Consider the following 16,132-nt stretch of genomic DNA (forward strand, 5'->3'; position numbering starts at 1 on the left):
GCAGAATTAATTAAAAGAGAGAAAGAGGATTTAAGTATTAATATTTTTAAAATGTGTCCAAGGAATTTCAAAGTAATCTCTCAGGATTGCAACAGTGAGAACTGATTCTCAGGATGATCACATGAAGGTGTTAAACTTTGATCTGCAGACTCTATTGATTAGATCAGAAAAGTAGGATGTATGTCACCAGTTTTCAGCTAACATATTTTTCCTTAGTGATCAGTTATCCAGGAAAAACTAAAAAAACTGTTAACCCTACCAATTTTATCCCTGTACGGTTCAGTGAATTTTCTACTGAAGGTTGCAAAATCTTAGTGAGTAGTAAGCATGTGGTCCTCATCAAGAGTTGTTGTGATACCTGTATGCACTGATGCATAGTTGGTGCTTATCTGTATGTATCAATAAATATTCATGAGGACCAAGAAGTAGGAAACCAAGTAGTTATTAAAAACCATGAAATTTGGCATCACTTTAAAATTTATTTAAGATTAATCTGTCATTCTGTGTTCATCTCATTTTAAACATGAAAAGAAAAACATTTCAGTAGATGAAATCACAGATTATTTAATTCCCATGTTAGGCTTTATAGTCGCAATTTAAAGCAGGGCCAAACTTAATAAAAACGTTCAAGTAATCAGGTAAATCTCTTAAGATTGTGGATTCTTCTCTTAAGATTGACTTTAAGTGCCGAATGTTTAAGATTTTATATTAATAAAAATGATTTTATAATTAACGGAAGGAGTTGTCATAGAAATGGAGTCATACAGTTCCCAGCCGTTGTTATTTTAGACTTTGGATGGTTTAGGATTTTCAAATTAAACCAGCAATACATGACACTCCTGGAGAGTGGATGGTGTGAGCAAAGCCACAGCAACAGTATCCCTCCCCAACTCCAGTGAAAAGGCTGATTAGGCAACAGGAATCTGCATCTCTGAACTGCTTCAGCTTGGCCAGTTTCTCTATCAGAGGCTGGAAATCCTGACTCATCTTTGTGGCTTCTTTTCTTCCCATGTGAGGCACAAAATACAGAACAGAGAACAGAACACACACACACACAAACTCACACACACAAAACAGGGGAAAGGAGAAAGGGAAATTTTGTAACTCTAAAATATTTCATCGTTCAAACGTTTTGGTCAGACCTTATTTCTGTGGGAGTGAGTAGTCAGAATTGCTCATGTTGGGGAATTCAAGGCTTTTTACTACACCAGAGGGAGAGCCCAGTTTCCTTCATTCCCTGTCCCCCTGTTAGGTATTCTAGCCTCACTTTGGGTGAATATTGAACACAGACTTTTCCCCAAAGTATTTCAGTCCAGCACATTTTTCTTGCTAATGGAAGAATTCGAAAAGTTCTCAGGGAATTCTGATGGGGTTTTAAGTTTTATTAATTCAAACTAGTAGTGTTTCTAAAAAGTGGTTATACATTGTTTCTGCCAGTTGTTTGGGATCTAGGGACAAAGGAGGAGTTGTAGAGGATAGATAATTTTTCTATTGATGGTCCTTCCATAAGCAGTTCTGAAAGATTTCACAATATTCAGCACTGAGAACTGCCAGCTTTCCTTAATGTATTCCCTGAGCATACCTATAATTTAGCTGAGGGATGAACAAATACACAGAATCTATATTTTAAGGCAAAATAGGCTATATATCTTAGGAAAACTACAGGAGAATGTTTTTATTTATTAAGAGGATTATAAGCAGGGTGTCATAGGCCAGGGTGGAAGGAATACTATCAGGCAGTCATGACTATCAAGAAGCTTTATTACTGAAGTGATAAAGAGCTGGGTTTGTGAATGGTGGAAACAAGGCAGAGTCCCAACAGAGGATGACTGATTCAAAAGGACAGAAATAGGGAAACAAAAAATATGTGTGAGAGGCAGAAAGCAGTTCTTTCTTAGTAGAAACATAGGGCATAGCAGGAAGATTGAGAGAGAGAACTGCATAAGTAAGGTGAAAACTAGGAGGCATTTTGTGATTATGTATTCAACTCTTTACTACATGCAAGTGTTACAGAGAATTGACTCTAGAGCCAGGTAGAATTCTAGATGGAAAATTCTTTTTTCAAATAATTATAAATGATTGAACCTTCTGTTTTAACTTTTGTGAAGAAAGTCTTTTTGAAGCATATAGGATATTCTGTGTCCACTGAAGCGTATTATATATTCTACCCTTTTCTGACTATGTTTCATGAAGCTCCAAAAATTTTTAAATATATCTTGGAGGACCAAGGGACCTGGTGGTAAGTGAGAAGGTCTTTCTTCTTCACATCCTTTTTGTTTCTTGAATAGTAAGAATCAACTCTCTGCCAAATCATTCTGAGGTGGCTATTCATGGTGATCACATTAAATTAAACAACATTGAAATATCAAAACTGAAATTTTCTCTGGGCTCTGTTAAGCTACTTTTGTTAATATTTAGAGGACTATAATCTATGCTTTTTGAACAGAAAGAATTGTTTTAGGTCTTCTTACAGATTGATTAAAAATTTAGGAAAAAAGGAATTTTTACATTCCACCTACTATATTTCTTTGCAGTTGGTTATTGGTCTAAGTACAAAGAGAAAGCACAGAAAATTAATAAGAATTTTAAAACTATTGTTTGTGTAATAGGAAGTTTAGAGAAAAATACACATATTCCATATACATATATAAAAATAGACCTATGCTAATGAATAGATGTATCAAACCGCTACACCTCACAATGTTATATGTGTTATGTCTGTTTTTTTTTAAGTCACTCTTTAAAAAAGATAAACATGATCTTTAAGATAAGTAGCATGAATTTTCTTTAGCTGTATCCAGAAATGAGAAATAATTAACTACCTGTGAATGCAAACTGATGTACCGCATCTGATCACTTCCTGATCTGATGTCCAGGAACTTACATTCCTTCTGGGGATAAAGATGTGGTCATAAGTGAAGATAACCACACACAGTCATAAATCTTATGGTGGTAAAGGCAACATTACAGATCTCAAAACTCCCCTCTAAGCTGAATTGATGGGGGAAGATTTGAGGGAGTGGGAAGGCTTTCTGTTGGTCCCTGCAATGATGAGGGAGACCTGGGCTGTAGGGAGAGGAAAGAGGAAGCCTTTCCACCTAGACAAGTGAGAGGAGCAGAGGTGGGGAGGACATTTGGTCCCTTGCAGAAGTTTTACTGACTCTAACAGGCGGTTTATCTAGGAGAGTAGCAGGAAGCAGAGCTAAATAGAAAGGATGGGCCAGATTTGGGAAGTTGATAGAAGAAAAGAATCCTCCTGGCAGCACTTAAAGTTTCGTTATTTTTATATCATGTTTTCACATGTATTCTATTCCTTTCTGGGGCAGGTAGGATAATACTTCCTCCTATCCCCGATCCAAGATGTCAGCTTCCTATGTCTGGAGCCTGGGACTGTGTTACCCCATGGGGTGACATGTGAAAGAGGAAGGCATGGTGTGGTAGGCTTAATAATAGTCCTGAAAGACATCTGATAAGTCCTAATCCCTGGAACCCAGGGATGTCATCTTATAGGGCAAGTGAATTTTGCAGCTGTAATTAAATTAAGGATAATTAGGTACGGAAATTATTCCAGATTGTTCAGATGTGCCCTAATGCCATTACAAATGTCCTTATTTAGGAGGAGGAAGAGGGAGATTTCAGACAGAAGAGAAAGAGGCTATGTGATGGAAGCAGAGTCAAAAAAGATGTTAAGGTGCTGAGTTTGAACATACAGAAAGAGGACATAAGCCAGAGAATACAAGAAATGTATTTCTAGACACTGGAAAAGGCAAGAACGTGGACTATTCTACGGCTTTTGAGGGAGCTTAGTCCTGCCAACACCTTAATTTGAGCCCCATAACACTCATTTCAGACCTGTGGGCTCCGAAACTGTAGGAGAATAAATTTCTGTTGTGAGAGCCACCAAATTTGTCATAATTTACCCACAGAAAATTAATACACATAAGGCATTACGTGCTTATAAAATCATTGGAAAACCTGGGCTGGGCTCTAGTGGGCTTCTTGTAATGGTCTACCTCGGTCTGCCATCAGAACACAAGAAGTCACTACCATAACTCTGGTCCACTTAGCAGGAAGCTCCTCCACTTGACAGCCTCAACGTTGGTGAATTTATGGTCACTGGAACTTGTATTCTGACCCTCACCTCAGCCGCAAGTGCCTCTTGAAACACATAAAACTGAAAAATGAGCACAGGAATCTGCTACAGAAAAAAAAAAAAACACCTCTTAATTTTCTATCAAGATTTTGCTTTGGGGTAGATGGAGAGGGACAGTCAAATAAGTCAAGAAGGTATCCTTTGCCTCCTTTTCACCCTCCTGATCTCAGTAGTTTTACAGAGGAGACAGATACTGTTTTTAGCTTTCCAGCTCCTGTAGTAGTAAAAAGTGATCCTAAAAAGAGAATGGACAAAAGATTAGCAGAAAAATCCACAGAATTCATACAAAAGCTTTGAGGTTATACATACATATATAGGGTATGATGTGTTATATATATATATATTTTTTTTTTAATAAATTTCAATTGACTTTTGAACAACATGATTTTAAACTATGTGGGTCCATTTCATTGTGGATTTTTTTTTTCAATAGTAAATACTACACAATCTGCAGTTGGTTGAATTGGCCGATATAGACAAACTGCTTTTGAGGGTGTATTTTGACTCTGCAGAGGGTTTATGACCCTTCACTCCCCATTGTTCCAGGGCCAACTGTACTTTCTAAACAATATGAATTAATAAGTTTGCCAGTTAATGCAGCAACATGAGTAGAATGTCTGCAGTGTGAGGAGTATCAAATGAGGTCAAAATAGGAAGATACTAAACAAAGGAAAGACTTGGTCCCTGTTCTTTCAGAGAGTATATGCTTGACGTGAAACAGAACTGATGTGTACCTATATCTAATACAGGATAAATTATGTTTGGAAGTTCTGGATGAATTCAGAGAGTCATCATGTGGGAAGAGAGTTTTGAAAGAAGAGACTTGCCCTGAGTAGGAAATCCATCTCTGGATGATGGAGGACAGCTTATCTGGAGGATGGAAGCAGGAAGGAATGTAGTCATACATGTCATTCTAGTTGGTTGTTACATGAGTCAGTATGGAGAAATTATGGAAATGAAAGTGCTAAAGGTTGATATAGTTGCTAAGTAGCCAAGAAGAAATTGAGGAACTGATTTTTTTCTTAGTAAAATTATTATGACCTGGTAAAATCGTTGGAATAAGCTCTGAGAAAGGAAGTTAGGAAATGGAACACTTGCAGAATTCATCTAAGGTTGCTGAGATGGCATCCAAGGGGCAAAAGGCAAAAACTGTTACATCAACAGCTGATGAGAGTTGATTCATCAACTCTCAACAAATGACCCTGCCTCATTTATACAAATAGCTCTTTTTCTTATTTTTTAGAATAAAAGTAATATAGAGAGATTATTTTTAAGTACAGAAAAGTATAAAATATAAGTAAAAGCCCCTCTCATTCTTCACTCCACCACTGGATCTTCTATCTAAAGGTTTCTGCTATTAAGCCATTTCCTGTGTGTGTGTTAGTCGCTCAGTCATGTCCACCTCTTTGCGACCCCATGGATTGGGGTCCTGCAGGCTCCTCTTTCTTTGGGGTTTTCCAGACAAGAATGCTGGAGTGAGTTGCCATTCCCTTCTCCAGAGGATCTTCCCAATCTAGGGGTTGATCCCTGGGTCTCCCACATTGCGCAAGCAGACTCTTTACCAATGAGCCACAAGGGAAGACTGTCAACCATTTCCTATGTATCCTTTTAGAAAGCATTTTCTGACTTAAAGACCACATATTAATATACACAAATAGGATCAGGGTATTACACACTGCTATCTTTTAATACCAGCATATTTGCTGCTGCTGCTGCTGCTAAGTCGCTTCAGTCGTGTCCGACTCTGTGCGACCCCATAGACGGCAGCCCATCAGGCTCCTCCATCCCTGGGATTCTCCAGGCAAGAACACTGGAGTGGGTTGCCATTTCCTTCTCCAATGCATGACAGTGAAAAGTGAAAGTGAAGTTGCTCAGTCATGTCCGACTCTTAGCGATCCCATGGACTGCAGCCTACTGGGCTCCTCCGTCCATGGGATTTTCCAGGCAAGAGTACTGGAGTGGGGTGCCATTGCCTTCTCCAACCAGCATATTTAGATCTAACTTATTCTTTTATGACTCCAAAAGTATCTCATTTTACATGATTCTCATGATATATGTAATCAGTCTACTGCTGCAGAATATTTATGTTGGCTTTTTTCCTCCCCATTTTTTACCTATCTGTCCCATTTACCTCTCTGATCTCATCGATTCTTCTCCCTCAGTCTCACTTTGCTCCTGCCACTCCAGCTTCCTTTGTGTTCTTTGAACACATTAGTTATAGCTCTGCTTTTGCATAAGCATTCCTCAACCTAAGTGCTCTTCCTTTACATATCCACTTGCTTCCTCCTTCACACTGTAGCTCACATTTCAACTTCATCTTTGATGAATTATATATTATAATTCCATCCCACTTCCAATCTACTTCCTTTCTTAAAATTTTCTCCATATAACATTTCACTCTTTATAATACCATATGCTAATTTACTTGTCTCTTTTTTCACTAAAATTTAAGTTTCATAAGCAGACTAATTTTTGTATATTATTTAATTGTTACTAATACCTTAAAGAGTTAAGAACTGCTCGACATATTATGTCTAGACAAGAATATAATCTTAAATAAAGTCTTGTGTTCAGTAGCTCAGTTGTGTCTGACTCTGCACACTATGGACTGTAGCCTGCCAGGCTTCTCTGTCCATGGGATTTTCCCAGCAAGAATACTGGAGTGGGTTGCCATTTTCTCTTCCAGGGGATCTTCCTGACCCAGGGATCAAACCCAAATCTTCTGCATCTCCTGCATTGCAGTGAATTCTTTACCACTGAGTCACTGGGGAAGGCCCCAAATAAAATCTTATTCTCAATCAGATTGTTTAATTATCTTTAATTACATCTTTGCTCTAGATATCTCTCTTTTGATTTTCAAATATCTCCTAACACTGTAGACTTTTCCTTTTAGTAAATGTTGCTTTAATACATATTCCTTTAAAGAGCATAGTCTTAGCACATAGTAGATAGATACCAGTTTTTAAAAAGCTATTTTTTGGATAAATAAATCATACTCTTTGCTCAGAAAAGGGGTAAAAGCAACACAGTCCTATACTCTGATAATTATCCCTTAATACCACTTTAAATAATACCTGGTCTAGTGAAAGAAAGTCATTTGATTGCACAAAAGTGTTCTAATTGTAAGTAAAATTATTATATATAATAGTCTGGATTCTCAGTACCCAAAATGGAAGGAGATAGTAATTCAAATAATGTAGATGATAACAGCTTTCAATAGGCCCTATTGTTCCAGTATTCAGTAAACAATAGTTTTGAGCATTATAACTGTTATAAATTTATATTAGTTTCACTTCTTTTTTTTGAGTTGCAAAATATGCCACAAATTTCATCAAATATTTTGAAATGACATAGCAGGGTACATCAAGAAAATATCCAAATCTGTTAACAGTAAGTGACGTTAGAGACTTTAGGTCCTTCTTCATGGAAACATTTGTATTATTAACATAGAGAAACTTAAAGTATATTCTTGGTAACCTGGCATGTAAGAGCCTCTTTATGAGAATGAAAGAGGAGAGTGAAAAAGCTGGCTTGAAACTCGGCATTCAAAAAACTAAGATTGTAGCATCCGATCCCATCACTTCATGGCAAATGGGGAGGGGGGAGTGGAAGCAGTGACAAATTTTATTTTCCTGGGCTCCAAAATCACTGTAGACGGGGCAGTCATGAAATTAAAAGACTATTGCTCCTTGAAAGAATATAAACCTAGTGTGTGTGAAAGTGTGAAAGTGTTGGTCGCAGAGTTGTGTCTGACTCTGCTACCCAAAGGAATGTAGCCCACCAGGCTCCTCTGTCCATGGGATTCTCCAGGCAAGAATACTGGAGTGTGTAGCCACTTCCTTCTCCAGGGGATCTAACATATAAAAAAGAAGAGAAAAAGCTTTGCCGAGAAAGATTGTATAGTCAAGGCTATGGTTTTTCCAGCAGTCATTACTGATGTGACAGTTGGACCATAAAGGCTGAGCGCCAAAACATTGGTGCTTTTGAACTGTGGGGTTGGAGAAGATGCTTGAGGGTCCCTTGGACAGCAAGAAGATCAATTCAGTCCATCCTAAAGGAAATCAGTCCTGAGTATTCATTGCAAGGACTGATGCTGAAATACTTTGGTCAACTGATATGAAGAGCTGATTCATTGGAAAAGACCCCAATGATGGGAAAGATTGAGGGAAAAGGAATGACAGAGGATGAAATGGATGGATGGCATCATTGACACAACAGACATGAATTTGAGCAAACTAGGGAGATAATGGAGGACAAAAGAGCCTGGCATGCTGCAGTCCATGGGGTCCGAAAGAGTTGTACACAACTTAGTAACAAACAGCAGCATGGCATGTTTTGTTAAGCCACAGCAAATATTTGTTACTAAGGTTAACAGTAACTAAGTATTTGTTAATAGGCTAACAATATTCACCTTTTTATTCTTCAATCTGCTTTAATCTCAAGTACATTTTGGAGAACAAACATACAAACAATTTGAAAAAGAAAAAGTATTTGGATGAGTTATATCTGTCTACCTTACAGGCCCAGGTATGGAAAGCTTATTTCATGGCATTAACTAGAATTGTGAAATACAAGTAGGAACATCAGTTCAGTTCAGTTCAGTCACTCAGAATCATGTCCGACTCTTTGCGACCCCATGAATCGCAGCACACCAAGCCTCCCTGTCCATCACCAACTCCTGGAGTTCACTCAAACTCATGTCCATCGAGTTGGTGACGCCATCCAGTCATCCCATCCTCTGTTGTCCCCTTCTCCTCCTGCCCCCAATCCCTCCCAGCATCAGGGTCTTTTCCAATGAGTCAACTCTTCGCATGAGGTGGCCAAAGTACTGGAGTTTCAGCTTTAGCATCAGTCCTTCCAATGAACACCCAGGACTGATCTCCTTTAGGATAGACTGGTTGGATCTCCTTCCAGTCCAAGGGACTCTCAAGAGTCTTCTTCAACACCACATAATGTAATTGTGGAGATGAAGTGATCCCTGAAGAATTGCCTCCTCTAGCGTGACCTTTACCATCCATGATCAAGATATAAAGAAATTTTAATGTGTTGTGATACTGTTCCTTATTACTCATGACTAGGTCATACCAAAATGGCACAAGACTAGGAAAGTAGCTATATATTCACCAGAGCAATTTATATTCAATCTCTAAGAGATCCAATTGACTTCTGTGAGTTAGTTAATAATTCATTACCTAGTGTGTTCAATTTATAAACCAGTCCTTTAAAAGGTATTAGTTGCAGATATGTGAATTGTCTTTTTAATTAGGAAAATAATGAGCTTGTGTGTGTGTGCTTAGTTGTTCAGTTATGTCTGACTCTTTTGTGACACCATGGACTGTAGCCTGCCAGGCTTCTCTGTCCATGGGATTTTCCCAGCAAGAATACTGGAGTAGATTACCATTTTCTCCTCCTACTGATAAGCTATTTCTTATTATATGTTCTGTGCTTTCACTTTTAACAGTTATTTAATTATTTATAAATTTTCTGGCTGAAGAATTTTTTCCTTATTTGATGTCAGCGTAATTTTTGAATATTGTTAGTTGTTGAATGGGCTTCCTAAGTGGCACTAGTTGTAAAGAATTCACCTGCCATGCTGGAGACCCAAGAAGTGTGGGTTTGACCCCTGGGTCAGGAAGATCCTCTGGAGAAGGAAATGGCAACTCACTCCAGTATTCTTGCCTGGAAAATCCCATGGACAGAGAAGCCTGGCAGGCTGCAGTCCACCAGGATCACAAAAAGTTGGACACAACTGAGCATCTAAGCAGAGGCATTGAATAAAGCATTATACTATGTTATGAAACATTCAGCTATTCAATATACATAACACTAGTAGCACTAGTAGCCTGTTAAGGCCTCTAGTCAGTTTTTCTTGATACTGAATTCTACTAAATGCTATAAACTCACAGTTTTGCATGGTTTTATATACAGATAAAACCAGTGAAATTATGTATGTTTGTTTCTTCAAGTTATATAGCCTTTACTTTATACCAGCTGATATATTTAATACTAAGGACCGAAGATATCAACGTGAATAAGATACTGCTCCCTTACTAAGGGTGATAGGCTGGGTAATTGCCCCTTAGGATGTTCATATCTTAACCCTTAGAAGATGTGAATGTTACCATATACGGCATGGCACAGGATCTGTAGATGTGATCAAGTTAAAGATCGTGGGATTATCTTACAATTATCCTAGAATATTGAGGTGGGCCCAAATGCAATTACACATATTCTTTTAAGATAGAAGTCCAGGACGATTTGACACAGAAAAAAGAGAAGGCAGTGTGACAATGGAGGCAGAGACTGGGACAATGTGACTCCAAGCGAGGGAATACTGCCTCCCTACTACTACTACTAAGTCACTTCAGTCGTGTCCGACTCTGTGCGACCCCATAGACGGCAGCCCAACAGGCTCCCCCATCCCTGGGATTCTCCAGGCAAGAACACTGGAGTGGGTTGCCATTTCCTTCTCCAATGCATGAAAGTGAAAAGTGAAAGTGAAGTCGCTCAGTTGTATCCGACTCTTAGTGACCCCATGGACTGCAGCCTACCAGGCTCCTCCATCCATGGGATCTTCCAGGCAAAAGTACTGGAGTGGGGTGCCATTGAGAAACTGAAAGAAGCAAGGAACAGATTCTTTTCCAGTGTATATAGAGGGAGCCCTGCTGACCTTTTCATTTTGGCCCAGTGATACTAATTTTGGACTTCTGGACTCCAGAACTGTGAAAGAGTAAATATGTGTTGTTTTTAATTACCAAGTTTGTGCTGATTTGTTGCAGCAGTCACCGGAAATGAATATACTGAGATTGTCAACATTTAGTAAAACAGACAAACACAACCAATAATCATTGTGAAGTGGGAGCTCTCTGGGAGTTGTGTGGGAAAGGAAGTGGGAGACAGGCATGGGGCACTAAATCTAGCAGATCAAATTCTATAAAGCTACTTAGAAGATCCGAGCTGAGGCTGCAAGAGTTTTCCAAGCAAGGAAGGGAGTGCAAAAATGTCGAAACAAAAAAAAGTGCGTTAAGTTTTATAATACAAAACTATATTTTAAAATGCATAGTTTATTTCAGGAAATACTAAGCCCTAAAGTAATTTTCATTTATTTTTAATATTTTAAATAGTCATCATATTTATCAAAGAAGAGTTTAAGGCTATGAAGCATTCTTAGAAAGAGTATTATCATATACACTACAAATAAAGGAATAATCCACTGTTACAAAAATAAAGAATAATGATTATTTCCTGTCATTGCTATGTTTTAGAGTGGTTATTACATAGAAATTTTGATTAAAGTCATCTCAACAGTGTTGTAGTTTCGTCATTTGGAGGAAGAGAGATCATTTATTCTAGTTATACAAATAGTCACTAGCTACTCAAATCATAGTAAAAATAAGACAATAATTTTAATAAAATATTTCTCTTGTATTCTTTCATTTTATTTGGATTAGTAAGAATTTTGCCTGAAAATTTTCAGCCAAGTAAAAAGTAGAGACAGGTCATTTCTCTGTATTCTTTTGTCAAAAATTAAATAGAAGTAGTGAGGATGACTAAAACAAAACACCTGATACTGTGCTGGGGACTCTTAGAAATTTTGCAAACTGGATAGAATCTAGATGAATTTTGAACTCTGTTTTCAAAATTGAATTAAGTAGTAGAGACAATGGTAACAAAGAGAAGTTATACATCAAGTGCATATTTTCTACAACATGCATTAGGTATCAGTGGTTTGACTGAGAAAAAGGGAAAGATAAATAATTATAATACAAAGGATGATTAGATTATCCAGGGGTGACAAGAAAAGTGAAAGTAGAAAGGCAGCTGTTGATTCTAGTTCTTTTCCCAGAGCCAAGAAACTGGATTAGCTATCGCTAGATACTAAGATAATAGTATAATGGTATGGTAACCTATAGAAACAATACATATACTGATATTAAACTTGTTTTAAATATTTTGCAATATTTACTTCTCATCTTACTGCAAAACTAAAGATTTCTATGATTATCCAAAAAATATACTTATCCCTTAGTTTTGTAGTGTGATACCCAAGTGTTTCATGTATATTGGTAGTATCATCTGTTTACAGACATATATACCTTTCCATTAAATTTCAAGGATTTTTTCATAAGTTGTGTCCATCAGCTACTCTGTTAAAAAATATGGTCGTATACTGTCTCTATCTCTCTGATTTCTATCTACATCTGCCTAAGTCTTGAAGCCGCTCATTCCAAAATTATTTCGTCTGCTAGTTTCTAGACAATGAATTATTTCAGCTTTCCACCATTTGACAATAATAGGGAAACTAGACTGAGATGAGCCAATATACCGATATGAATTTTACAAAAGTTGCAATTATTCTTGGATACTGTGTAATTTATTTAGAACAGTTAACAGACCTCATGCGAAGAGCTGACTCATTGGAAAAGACTCTGATGCTGGGAGGGATTGGGGTCAGGAGGAAAAGGGGATGACAGAGGATGAGATGGCTGGATGGCATCACCAACTCGATGGACGTAAGTTTGAGTGAACTCCGGGAGATGGTGATGGATAGGGAGGCCTGGCGTGCTGCGATTCATGGGGTCGCAAAGAGTCGGACACAACTGAGCGACTGAACTGAACTGAACAGGCCTTATCCTTGCCCCAACCTTACAGATATAAAAGAGAAACAGTAAAATGCTTGCATTAATACTTTTTTTTAAAGCACACACAATGGGTTTGGCTTTTGCTATCCCTACAGCTTTTTTGTGCAACTGGAAAAGGAAAATACAGTTTTTATTATTCTAGGAAGAATACAGTATGCTCTAGTAATAAGTCATAAGACTATATAAGGTTAGGACCTGTTTGACAGTAGATGGTCACTTTAGATGGAAAAAGATTTTGACTGACTCAAGGTAATATACCTATTGGTCACCATTTAAATTTAAAAATAAGCTCACTTTGTAAAACAGGCTAAAAATCATTTGAAAATAGAATTTTGGGGAGCTCACAAGATTAACTTGGGTCCTGAGTAATCAACTACAGTGAGATCTCTCCCCGCTTTTTGCTACTTTCACAGATAAAATGAGGAGCCTTCAAGTGACTTTTAATGAAATTGCTTCCTAGAACGATGTGGAACAGAATGGTCTTTCTTGGCATGTAGATGTTTCCTATTCTACTCCCTACTATGACCTAATTCCAAAGTCAATATTCCATTTTTGCAGTGAAGCTGAAAATGTTTCTGCCTCATAATCAAAGCTATCACATAGTTCAGCTTATTGTACTTTTAGAAACTGTGACTTTACTTGCTTTCAGCCAGATTCACTTATTACTAATAAGCAGTTTTCCTCCAGATTTCATTTTATTTATTCATGATAGAACCTGTCTCTAATTTTTTAAGTATAATTGAAATAAATTAAGTAATCCTTCTAACCAGGCTTGAGCCATTTCACTTTAATATTTTTTATGGGAAAATCCACTTTGAATCTGTGTTTTTTACTAATATCATGTTTTCCGCTCTTCCATTGTGAACTGCAATATGGTTTATTTCCTGAAGTTTTGCTTTGACAAGTATAAATTTTGTCATTGCATAACATGAGTTTTTAGTAGTTACTGTACATTTTGTTTGGTCTTACAGCAAGTAATTCTTGCCAGAAAGCATTTCATAATCTATTTCTTAAAGCACATAAAGAAATAGAAAATCTTAAGAAGCGTATTAAACATCCCTTGACAGTTTGAAACTAACAAGCCCCTTCCTTAATTGCTTTCCTCCATTTCCAGAGGATTGGAAAGAAGTTATTCCTGTTGCATGAATACATAGTTCACAATTAACAATACACTGTATTTTTTAATCAGTAGATTTTAAAAATAATAACAGCTCTGTATCTTAATCAGAAATGAAACTCTTATCATGAATATAGCTTGAAAATGCTCTTTTAGAGGAAAAATTGCTACCTGTTTTTCATTTGTTTTGCTTGTTGAGGTAAAACTACCATAAAGTAAAATTTATGAGTCTTAGTTGTATAATGCTATGAATTTTGACAAACATACAATCAACCTCGGAAATATTTCCATCAGCCGGCAAAGTTTCTTCACGCCTGTTTGTAGTCAATACTGTCTTCCCACACCCAGCCCTGGAAACACTAATTCCCAGTAGTTTTGCTTTTTCTAGAATGCCATATAAAATCATGCATGTAGCTGTTTTTGAGTCTGTCTTCTTTCAGGTAGCATGATGCCCTTGAGATCTTCCCTCTGGCTCTGTGTCAGTATTTCATTGCTTCTAATGAGTAGTACTCCATGTGTGGGTTTGTGTGTTTATCCACTTTATAAATTATTCTATTATTAGTTATTGTTATTATAAATATTTGTCTATTATTTTAAAGTACTTATTATGTGCTAGGTACTATTGCAAACTTTTTACGTTATTTCAGTTGATTTAATGCTGCAAATTATAAGAGTGTTTTTATAAAAATGGAGTCAAACTGTAGGTTTGCATCCTATCTCCTCCACTTACTGGTTTTATGGCCTTGGACAAATTTCCTAACACTGTTTAATTTTACACAGATATGCAAGGGAGATGATAATAATACTGCTTCATAGGGCTGTTGTAAAGTTTAAATGAATTAATACCTGTAAGTACTTATAAGTGTGTATGGCTCTTAGTGTTCAGTAAGTATCAGTTATATTTTATTATGTACTTTTGAACAGTCATATAACATAGGAGTTAGTATCCCCGATTTGAAGAGAGACAGACTCAGAAAAGTTCAGACTTCCTCAGAATCACATGATAATGAAAGTGACAGATCCAAGGTTTTAATCCAGCTTCATCTGACTCTAAACTAGGTACGTCTTCCATGACAAGACGTTACTTATTTTTAAATTAAAACCACTGAATCTTTCTCTGACATTACGGCAAAGTAGACATTCTGAGAGACCCTTCCACTAAAATATAAAATGCATGAATAACAAATACACATATTTTTTCTAGTGCACACAAAAAAATGAGATTAAAGTTGTAAGGATCTTCAAGACTAAAACAACAAGCTGAAAGCAAAGCAGGCACCTTGCTATGAACAGTAAACAAACTGAAAAATAGGGCTGCCCTGAGATCAAAGTGCTGATTGAATGCAGCCACTGAAAGACTGCACTAGGCCCTGAGCACCCTGGGGTAGTGCCCCTGCCTCAGTGGAAACAAACACAGATTCTCTCTGGCGGAAAGTCCTCAGCTTTTTCAAGGAATAAATCATTCTAATATTATCAAACTTTTCTGGCAAAGTAAATAGGAGAATACTCCCAACTAATTCTGTAAAGCTAGCATAACCTCAGTTACCAAAAAAAAAACAAAGAACAAAAAGATTAACAGCTTGACAAAATTACAGACCAACCTGATTCCTGAACATAGGTGGAAAAGAAAAATCCTGAATAGTATCAGAAAACTAAATCTAACCATGCATAATGTAAGCATGAGAAATGTATGATGAAAAAGTTGGTTTTATTTCAGGAAGGAATAATCAGAATATACCATATTAACAGATAAAAAGAAAAAATATATGATCAACTCAACTGGCGCATAGAAATTTAATGAAACTCACCACTCAAACTACATTTCCTTGAAAATAAGGTTTTATAGGAATTTCCTTATGTACATAACAAAACCTCATGAGAAATAGAAGCATTTTTTTTAGATTAATCTTCCTATGATCACTACTTCAATTCAATATTGTATTGTTTGAAAATAAAAAACTAGGTACGAAGATGAAATATTTGCAACTTATATAATTGAAATAAAATTTGTGTTCTCTTACTAAATCAATAAAGTAAAAAGCAGGCAGCAGTGGAAAAATGGGCCAAAGACTTAAGCAGACATTTCAGAGAAGATATACACAAATAACTTTCAAATGTGAAAAGATGGTCACCTTCATTATTTCTTCATAAAACACATTAATGACAAAGAGGGAACAAGAGACTTTAGAGTAGAGAAGCATGGCAGACACCAACTTGTGA

The 16,132-nt window shown here is 36.9% G+C and overlaps 1 protein-coding gene across 4 annotated transcripts in view; it reads left to right on the forward strand.

The window, feature by feature from the left end:
* XRCC4 (X-ray repair cross complementing 4) overlaps window positions 1-16,132 on the forward strand; it is a 379,323-nt gene that overhangs the window by 247,744 nt on the left and 115,447 nt on the right. The window contains exon 8 of one of the 4 annotated variants that reach the window (XM_070794005.1): window positions 1-16,132. This exon is cut by the window's left edge and continues 52,728 nt beyond it; it is cut by the window's right edge and continues 22,101 nt beyond it. The exons of the other annotated variants lie outside the window; for them this stretch is intronic. The gene's annotated coding sequence lies outside the window, so the exon portion shown is untranslated. 4 annotated transcript variants of the gene reach the window in all.

This window comes from Bos indicus, chromosome 7 (assembly GCF_029378745.1).
Source record: "Bos indicus isolate NIAB-ARS_2022 breed Sahiwal x Tharparkar chromosome 7, NIAB-ARS_B.indTharparkar_mat_pri_1.0, whole genome shotgun sequence".
NCBI classification, from domain to species: Eukaryota; Metazoa; Chordata; class Mammalia; order Artiodactyla; family Bovidae; genus Bos; species Bos indicus.